General features: G+C 44.0%; 1 long non-coding RNA gene across 2 annotated transcripts; it reads left to right on the plus strand.

Annotated features, from left to right (window-relative positions):
- The first annotated feature begins 1,192 nt into the window (after positions 1-1,192).
- LOC116071395 lies at positions 1,193-2,879 on the plus strand. 2 transcript variants are annotated; one of them, XR_004110878.1, is made up of 2 exons: positions 1,193-1,250; positions 1,611-2,879. It is a non-coding gene; the product is annotated as an uncharacterized LOC116071395 (long non-coding RNA). The 2 variants fall into 2 exon arrangements; XR_004110875.1 differs by having other exon boundaries at positions 1,194-1,301.
- Positions 2,880-8,658: the final 5,779 nt, after the last annotated feature.

Consider the following 8,658-nt stretch of genomic DNA (forward strand, 5'->3'; position numbering starts at 1 on the left):
TTGCATTCACAGAAAAGCTGTGTTTATTTATTTTTATTTATTTTTAACTTTTTTATTGATTCTTTGTGCGTTTCACGTCATGTACCCCCAGTTCGGCTCATTTCCCCATCTCCTCATACCCACCCCTGCCCTTTCATCCTCCCCACAAAAAGGAAATAAACACACACACACACACACACACACACACACACACGACCCCAAAAGCAAAGTATAGAAAACATCTCATTGTAGAAGCTGCAGTGTGTCACACTATGTCCCACACAGTGTATCCCTCTGTCCACACATCTTCACTTGCAAATGACCATTGCAATGAGTCGTTGGTCTGGTTCGAGATCTCTGGCTTTAGTGGCACCATCAATATTGGATCCTCATCTGGGCTCCTCTCGGTTATCCTGTTGTTGCTCCGTGTCATGGAGATCCTGCTGCTTTGGATCAGCAGGCCTGGCCCTTTCACACATCCCAACCATTGGCAAAAGGTATAGGCTTTGGGGTAGGACAACTCAGAACCTTGAACCTGAGCCTGGGTGGTAGCTGAGCTGGTCAGAGCGCCAGCTCCCCCTAATCTGCACCACCAGGGTGTGCTCCCCAGCTAGGCCATCTAAGGCCTCCCTTGGCCGGAGGTGGGGTCAGCTCTCCCACTCTTCTGTCCTTGGGGCCAGCTCACCCTCACAGCCCAACACCTACAGAACCAACTCCACTGTGCTGCCCAGTCAACCAAGTGCTGGAGCAAGGGGCTGGGCCAGCTCTCAGGATCTCTCACCCTTGGGGCTTGGTTCACTAGTGCCTTCAGCATCAGGGCCAGCTCTCCTGTTCACACAACCTCTGAGACTTTCTAAATGAGATTTAATTTTCACTTGCAATCCTGTTACCATTCATTGTTTATAATCCTTGTTACTTCCTGAGTTAATTAATGTATTGAATTGCTTGTTTTCACTTTTTTTTTTTTTTTTAACCTCTAAAATGCTTGGTTTTTCATGGCTGGCATTCTCTGGAGCCAATAGCTAGATCAGATGCAGGACAGATATATATGTATGTGTTGAAAGAAATAAACCACACTCTACAGAAAGCCACACTCAATATACTGAGAAACTCAAAATAAAAATGTGACAAGGGAGGATCTAAATGGGGGGAGTTTGTGATTGTTGTTTTTTAATTTCTTAAAATGTTTTTATATTTTTTTATTGTCTGTATAGAACCTGTGGACAGTGCCTTCATGAGGAGACTTGGAACTGGAGCTGTAGATGATGATTGTAAGCTATCGTGTGGGTGCTGGGATTGAACCAGGTCCTTTGATAAAGCAGGTAGTGCTCCTTAACTGCTCAGCCCTTCAGTAGCCCTGCATGGTCTGAACTGAACAAAAAAAATGAGGGTTTTGCCGGGTAGTGGTGGCGAACGCCTTTAAGCCCAGCACTTGGGAGGCAGAGGCAGGCAGATTTCTGAGTTCGAGGCCAGCCTGGTCTACAGAGTGAGTTTCAGGACAGCTAGGGCTACGCAGGGAAACCCTGTGTAGTACAAAAAAAAAAAAAAAAAAAAAAAAAAAAAAAAAAAAAAAAAAAAAAAAAAAAAGCTCTTTGAACTCCAGATTTTATTGCCTTCAATTTCATTTGCAGAAACAAAGCTCAACAGAAACAACGCAAGTGAGTCGAAGCCGTCACGTTTATGGTCGGTTGATTCTTGCAAGAGCAAAGAGAAGAGTAGTCTACAAAACACACATCGGGACGATAGGCCAATGGCATTGATAGGCAAAGGTCAACCTGAACTCTGGCTTCAAGTCATTCTCCAACACTAACTCAAGATTCATTACAGGTCCGAACGGAGGTACCGCCAGTACCCAACTCCTAGAAAAAGATCCAGTGTGAAATTTCTATCATCTTGTGTTAAGTGAGAGTTTCTCAATACGGTCACAGGGCACAAGCATCATAAAAAATTAAAACACGCACACACACAGGAAACATTGAAAATTAATAAATTTAAAAAGATTGATTTAGAATAAAATCTAAATTCCTTATTCTGGGCTACAAAGTGCTGCCTAATTTTGGATAAGTTGGACTTGAAAAACAAAACAACTTTTGTGCTTCCAAGAACAGTGTTAGAGAAGTAAAAAGACAGTCCATGCAACTAGAGACTAGTGTTGGCCAGCCACGTACCTGGCAAGAGACATAATCTCAAACATAAAAAGAATCCTTACAACAACGAAAAGATGAACAGCTCACATTGAAAATGGGCAAATAATTTGAGACATTCCTCCAAAGCAAATGAACAGGTAGCCACTAAGAGAACATGAAACTGTGCTTAGAACAATGAGACGCAGAGAGTGGCAGCACCCAGCCACAATCAGGCTGTCACACTCAAGCGGATGGCTGGAGTGACAAAGAGGGACAGTCACAGGAGTCAGTGAGGGTGACACTGAGGAGTGAGCAGAGAGATCCAAGCCTTTGCATCACTGGTGGGAATGTGACATGTGTTGCTCTGGATAATGGCCCAGGTGTCTCTAAAAGCCCAGACATATAGATTCTACATGACCCACCAGTTCCACCCAAATGATCCTACCTACCACCAAAAATGAACATACTTGAGCACACGCACACATAAAATTTAACACATTTATCACATATAAACTTTGAAAAGTTACGTTAAGTAAAAGAAGCCAATCGTGAAAGATTATACATGGTATGATTCCATTTAAATGCAGCATTCAAATGGGAAATCTCTGAGTGGCACTGGCTGTCCTGGAACGCTGATCTGTAGACCAGACTGGTCCTAAACTGATTCTGCCTCCAAGTTCTGAGATTAAAGGCGTGTGCCTAGCCTAACGGTATACTTCGAGTGGGTGAATTGTATAGTATTTTAATTATTTCTCAATAAAATGTTTTTAAAAAGATTTAGTTATTTTTATTTCTATTCATACACTGTAGCTGTCTTCAGGCATACTCCAGAAGAGTGCAAACCATTACAGATGGTTGCGAGCCACCATGTGGTTGCTGGGAATTGAACTCAGGACCTCTGGAAGAACAGTCAGTGCTCTTAACCGCTGAGCTGTCTCTCCAGCCCATAAAATGTGTTTTTAAGGATTTGTAATTAGAGACATTGGCTTTAGTGTTGTGTTTCTCCAACATTTGCTGATCAGCTTGCTACCCTTGGTCGCTTAATTTACAACAACATGAAATTCAGACATATACATATGTATATGTGTATGTACATGTGTACACACACACACACAAACACACACAGATAAGTTGACATTCAAGCAGAGATTTGTTTAATTCAAGAAGACAAAATGATGGGGCTGGAGAGATGGCTCAGTAGTTAAGAGCACTGACTGCTCTTCCAAAGATCCTGAGTTCAATTCCCAGCAACCACATGGTGGCTTGTGACCATCTGTAATGAGATCTGACACCTTCTTCTGGTGTGTCTGAAGACAGCTACAGCGTACTTACATATAATAATGAATAAATCTTAAAAAAAAAAAAAGAGGGCAAAATGAGTCACCATGCCCAGCATACTTGGAGTAACTTTCAGAGGAGATGGTGTGTCATCAGAGCTCTCTTGGCCAAATAGGAATTTGTTACGGAACAAAAGAGGAACGAGAGCAGTTGAGAGGGTTTGAGTGGAGAATTTCAGGCCTAGGAACTGTGAGTGTGAAGGCCCAGAACCATAGGAGAGGCGGAAACATTCAGAGTAGAAGAATTCAGTTGACAGAGTTGGTTGGCTGGAGAGATGGTGAGAGATTTGACTGGAAGCTAGGGAAGGTAGCAGGCTGAAGGACTTTGTGTGCCTTGTGCTGCAGCGACGTGAGTGTGCCCCCCCAAGGGTTCATACGTTGGAAGCTTGGTCTCCAGTGTGGCAATGTTGAGAGCTGGTAAGACCATTAACAGGGGGAACTTGGTGGGAGTTTGCTGAGATCACTGCCCTCCGAAGCTCGTTCTGAGAATGAACTCCTTCACACTCTGGCTTCCTGTCTCACCCTGTGATAGCTCCTGCCACATGTGTTCTCACTGTGATGACATATGTCACAAAGTGACACCGTTGGAATTTGGGTGACTACTGTTGAGTTGCTACTATCCTCTTAAAAAAGCTTCTTCTCTTTACCTCGCCCAGCTTCAGTTATTTCATGATACTAACAGAAAATGGACTGATACACTATGTAAAGAACTCGCCACATTGTCTCAACAAGCGAGGGGGTGCCAGGTGAAAGGAAACAAGTTTCTGAAAAGGAATGTGCTAGAGTGGAGGGGTCTAGAACTAGAATGGGGGTCTGGAACTAGAATGGGGAGTCTGGAACTAGAATGGGGGATGTGGAATTAGAATGGGGGTATGGAACTAGAATGGGGGTGTGGAACTAGAATGGAGAGTCTGGAACTAGAATGGGGAGTCTGGAACTAGAATGGGGAGTCTGGAACTAGAGTGGGGGGTGTGGAACTAAAATGGGGGTATGGAACTAGAATGGGAGTTCTAGAATTAGAGTGTTGGGGTCTCTGGAACTAGAACAGGGAGTTTGGAATTAGACTTGGGGTGGTCTGGAGTGCCCTTCAGAGACTCCTATGTTGAAGGCTTAGTTTCCAACATGATACTCTTGAATAGGAATGGGACCTTCAAGAGGACCTAGTGGAGGAAGTTGGGTCCCTGGTAGTGTGCTGTTAGAGGAATGTTGAAACCCTGCTCTCTCCTCTATCTCTTGCTTCCATTTGCTAGTTGCTGTTTATGTCAGCATCGCATTCCAGCCTGTGCTCTTGGGTTGTATGCTGCCTCCTCCCAGACCCGCCTAACCCCCAGCTGAAACCTCCAACTCTTCAAAGCACAGAAATGTTTCCTGTTCCAAAGTTGATTCCCTCTGGTGATTTGCTACAGTAGCTGGAAGCAGAACAACACAGAAAATAACAATAAATGTTGCAGGGTGGAGCTGGATAAGGGGACCGGTCTGTTTGGTGGTTGTTTTTCCAGGTGTCTTCTCTCTGCAAATCGCTCTACATATGGTGGGCGGGCTCTTATAAATAAGTTGCCTTAATTGTGTATATCCTAGAATCAGATACTACCAAAGGAGACATTTTTGTCTTGTGTAGCCCCTTGTATGGGAATAAACCACATGAGAAGGCACACACTAACACAGTTTCATGTGCTTTCTGAAGGTGCACATGAACAACTTGCTTTTATTAAAAAAAAAAAAAAGCAAATTTCCATTCCAGATTAGTCCTTTATAACATCAATGTAACATCCTTAGGGGATGAAGTGAAAAAGATGCTCCAATTGAGGCTCGATCAGAGGTTTGCTCTGTGACCTGGGCTGAATCATTTCTAATTGCTGCCTCTTCATCTGTAAAATCAAATGATTGGGGTCAGTGGGGTGGCTCAGTGGGAAAAAGCATCTGCCACCAAACCCGATGGCCTGAGAATGATCCTGAGATCCACACAATGGAGGGAGACCTCCTTCAGGTTAGCCTCCAACCTCTACATACATGCTGTGGCATGCATGGCCACATGCATACAAATAAAATAATTAAAAAATATATCAAATGGTTGGGCAAGCGTCAGCACCCCTGGAACTTTACTGCTGACAAGCAGCAGCTGTTCTTCCTGAGCATCAGGTGCCCAGGTCAGTCTTTGGGGATCCCTGGGAACTGTAGGTTTAACCCATGCTGTGCTGTGAGCCTCCCGCTCTGCTTCTGTCTTTATACAAGGCTGAAGCCCAACCCCAGGGAAGATTTCCCAGTCATTCTAGCCTGTGTCCAATGCTGGGGAGGTTTGTTGGAGGTACCATGTGGAAATACGCATGTGATGGTGGTCTAACACTGGAAACGCGAACTAGTGTCTTTAGGACAAAGCAACAGTGAGTGATGGTTAAGGTCAATTATCAACTTCACAGAATCTAGAATCACCTGAGAGATGGACGGGCTTCTGGATTTGCACACACACACACACACACACGCATATGCACACACGCATATACACGTACTGGCACACACCCATGCACACATGCATGCATACACCAACACTGATGTCATTCAGTATTCTAAAGGAAGATTCCATTTCTCTGGGTCCTTCAGTTCCTTCAGACTGGAGTCAGTCAGCGTCTTAAGAGCCTGCTTGAGTGCCAGGAAGCCTTAAACAGGCGGCACTTCCGCTCTGTCTAAGCTTTCTGTCAGGGCAGGCAGACAAGCAGAACAACACAACCATGAGAGGTAAACAAACCAACCCTACCTGGAAAACAAACACAGTGTGAAAGGCTGACGTTGTGAGCAAGGCTTAGGGCTTGTTCTTATGCTCGGGGTTGGTCGGCACCAGGCCAGGAGTATGGGAGTTACCACCCTAGGCTAACACAGACTGGATGGCTAACCTCCCTGTCTCCAAATATGGGGCTTTGAAATTTATTCAATAAACATTTATTCTTTCTTTAAATATTAAAATCAAGTTTAAACTGCATTTATCTACATATATATTCATTCACTTCTGTGTCTGGGGAGGGCAGTTGAACAGCATTTACTTGTTTATATATCTATTTACTTATGTATGTGTATGGGCGTGTATTTGAGGGCCACAGTTGCACATATGGATGTGAGAGGACTCTTTGAAGAGTCTGTTCTATCCTTCCATGGTATGGATCCCAAGGATCAAATTCAGGTCAGCAGGTTTGGCAGCAAGTCTCTGTATCTGCTGAGCCATCTTGTGCACATATCTCTTATGTTTGACAGGGCCTCACTGAGTAGGCCTGAAACTCTCTATATAGCACAGGCTGGCCCCAAACTAGGAGCTCCTACCTTTGCCTCTTGAGTTACAGGTCTGTGCTACTGTACTTGGCCCACTTTTTTTTTTTTTCTAAGATTACATCTTGAGGAAACAAAAATATAATACACCATTTCTACCTTTGGGGAATCAAAGAAGTGCAAACACCTTTCAGGAAGAAAATGCAAAGGACCCACTTTATGAAAGTGAGATACCAGGCTGGCGAGATGGCTCAGGGGTTAAGAGCACTGGTTGCTCTTCCAGAGGACCCAAGTCAAGTTCAATTCCCAGCAACCACAAGGCAGGTTACAACTGTCTGTGGCTTCCAGGGGATCTGACACCCCTCACACAGATATTCAGGCAAAACACCAATGCACATGAAATAAAAATAAATAAACCATTAAAAATAAAAGAAAGAAACCCAAATCCAAATAAGCACAGAACTGTTTAGGCTTCTCCCTAAAATCAATTGGACCTCCAGGTTTCACTCAGAATGAGTTGAGTTTGCTTATTCCATGGGAATTTCCTTAATTGTCTTATTGGAAATTAATTGGGTTTTTTTTTGTGGGTCAGGTGGGTTGATCTCATTTAGAACAGAAGCTCTTTGTCTTTTTTCTTCTCTCTCTCTCTCTCTCTCTCTCTCTCTCTCTCTCTCACACACACACACACACACACACACACACATCTATTTGTAAGAAGCAGCAGACCTAAGTGGCTCAGGGCCATGGCTTGCTTGCACATAGACATGGGCAGCTAATGGTTCTCTGTAAGGGTCGTTTAGACACAAAGGGTTCTGGGTGCTATTCTGCCAGCTGGGTCACATGCAAACCATCCCTAAATGTGCGCTCCATTTTTCTGACTTGGGAGGACATCTCTTAGCAACAGCTGAATGTCTTGTACACTGGATCCTCTGAAGATCTGTTATGAAATTTTTTTAATGAGCCAGGATGGAGAAAATAGACCTAGAGCCCTCAATCTCTCCCCTCCCCCTAGAACATGGCTGCCACAAACCAGCATTTTATACCATCAGACAGTACTCACAGCACGTAGGCTGGCCGGCTGCATGGATTTGGTTAAGGAAACGATATCTGCATTTTCCATACGGGGGCTGAAACTTTATGGAACTATAAGGGTTTTTGTTTTTGTTGTTGTTTTGTTTTGTTTTGTTTTAGACAGGATCTTAATCTGAAGCTCTCCTGGGACTCATTAAAATCCTCCCATCTCAGTCTCCTGGGTGCGGGGATTATAGGTTCGAGCCACCACACTGAGTTTATAAATTGATTCTTCTGAGCTGTAATTTGTTTTTTCCTTGCTATCTAAATTCTAGGTTTGCCTTGTACCAACTTAACAGTTTGGTGCTTACACCAGATTTATCCAGAAGTTTCTCCTGATTTTTTTTTTAAAAGGCTGTATAAGACCTCTCTGTTGTGAGGTTCTAAAATACCCTTTGCAACAGTGAGCAGGAGGGTGCACCCCCACGACCCTAGCTGCCGGAGGCTAGCGGGAGGATACTGAGCTCGAGAGCATCTTCGTTTGCATAGCAACCAGGATCACGTGGACTATGTGCAGCCCTGTCTCAAAAAATAAATATCTTAATCCGGGCGGTGGTGGCGCATGCCTTTAATCCCAGGACTTGGGAGGCAGAGGCAGGTGGATTTCTGAGTTCGAGGCCAGCCTGGTCTACAGAGTGAGTTCCAGGACAACCAAGGCTATACAGAGAAACCCTGTCTCAAAAACCCAAAATAAATAAATAAATATCTTATCACTCTGTGACCACTGGTTTCTAAGCATATATTTGTCTACAGTTCTAGGATTTTCAGAAAAGTACGGTTTAATTTCTTCTATGGTTAGAATGTAGGTGTTCGAACTTTCTCTCTGTTGCTATTGAAACAAACAAACAAACAACAAAGTGGGGTGGCAGAACTGACCAAAAGCAGCCTGG

This window comes from Mastomys coucha, unplaced genomic scaffold (genome assembly GCF_008632895.1).
Source record: "Mastomys coucha isolate ucsf_1 unplaced genomic scaffold, UCSF_Mcou_1 pScaffold1, whole genome shotgun sequence".
Lineage (NCBI taxonomy): Eukaryota > Metazoa > Chordata > Mammalia > Rodentia > Muridae > Mastomys > Mastomys coucha.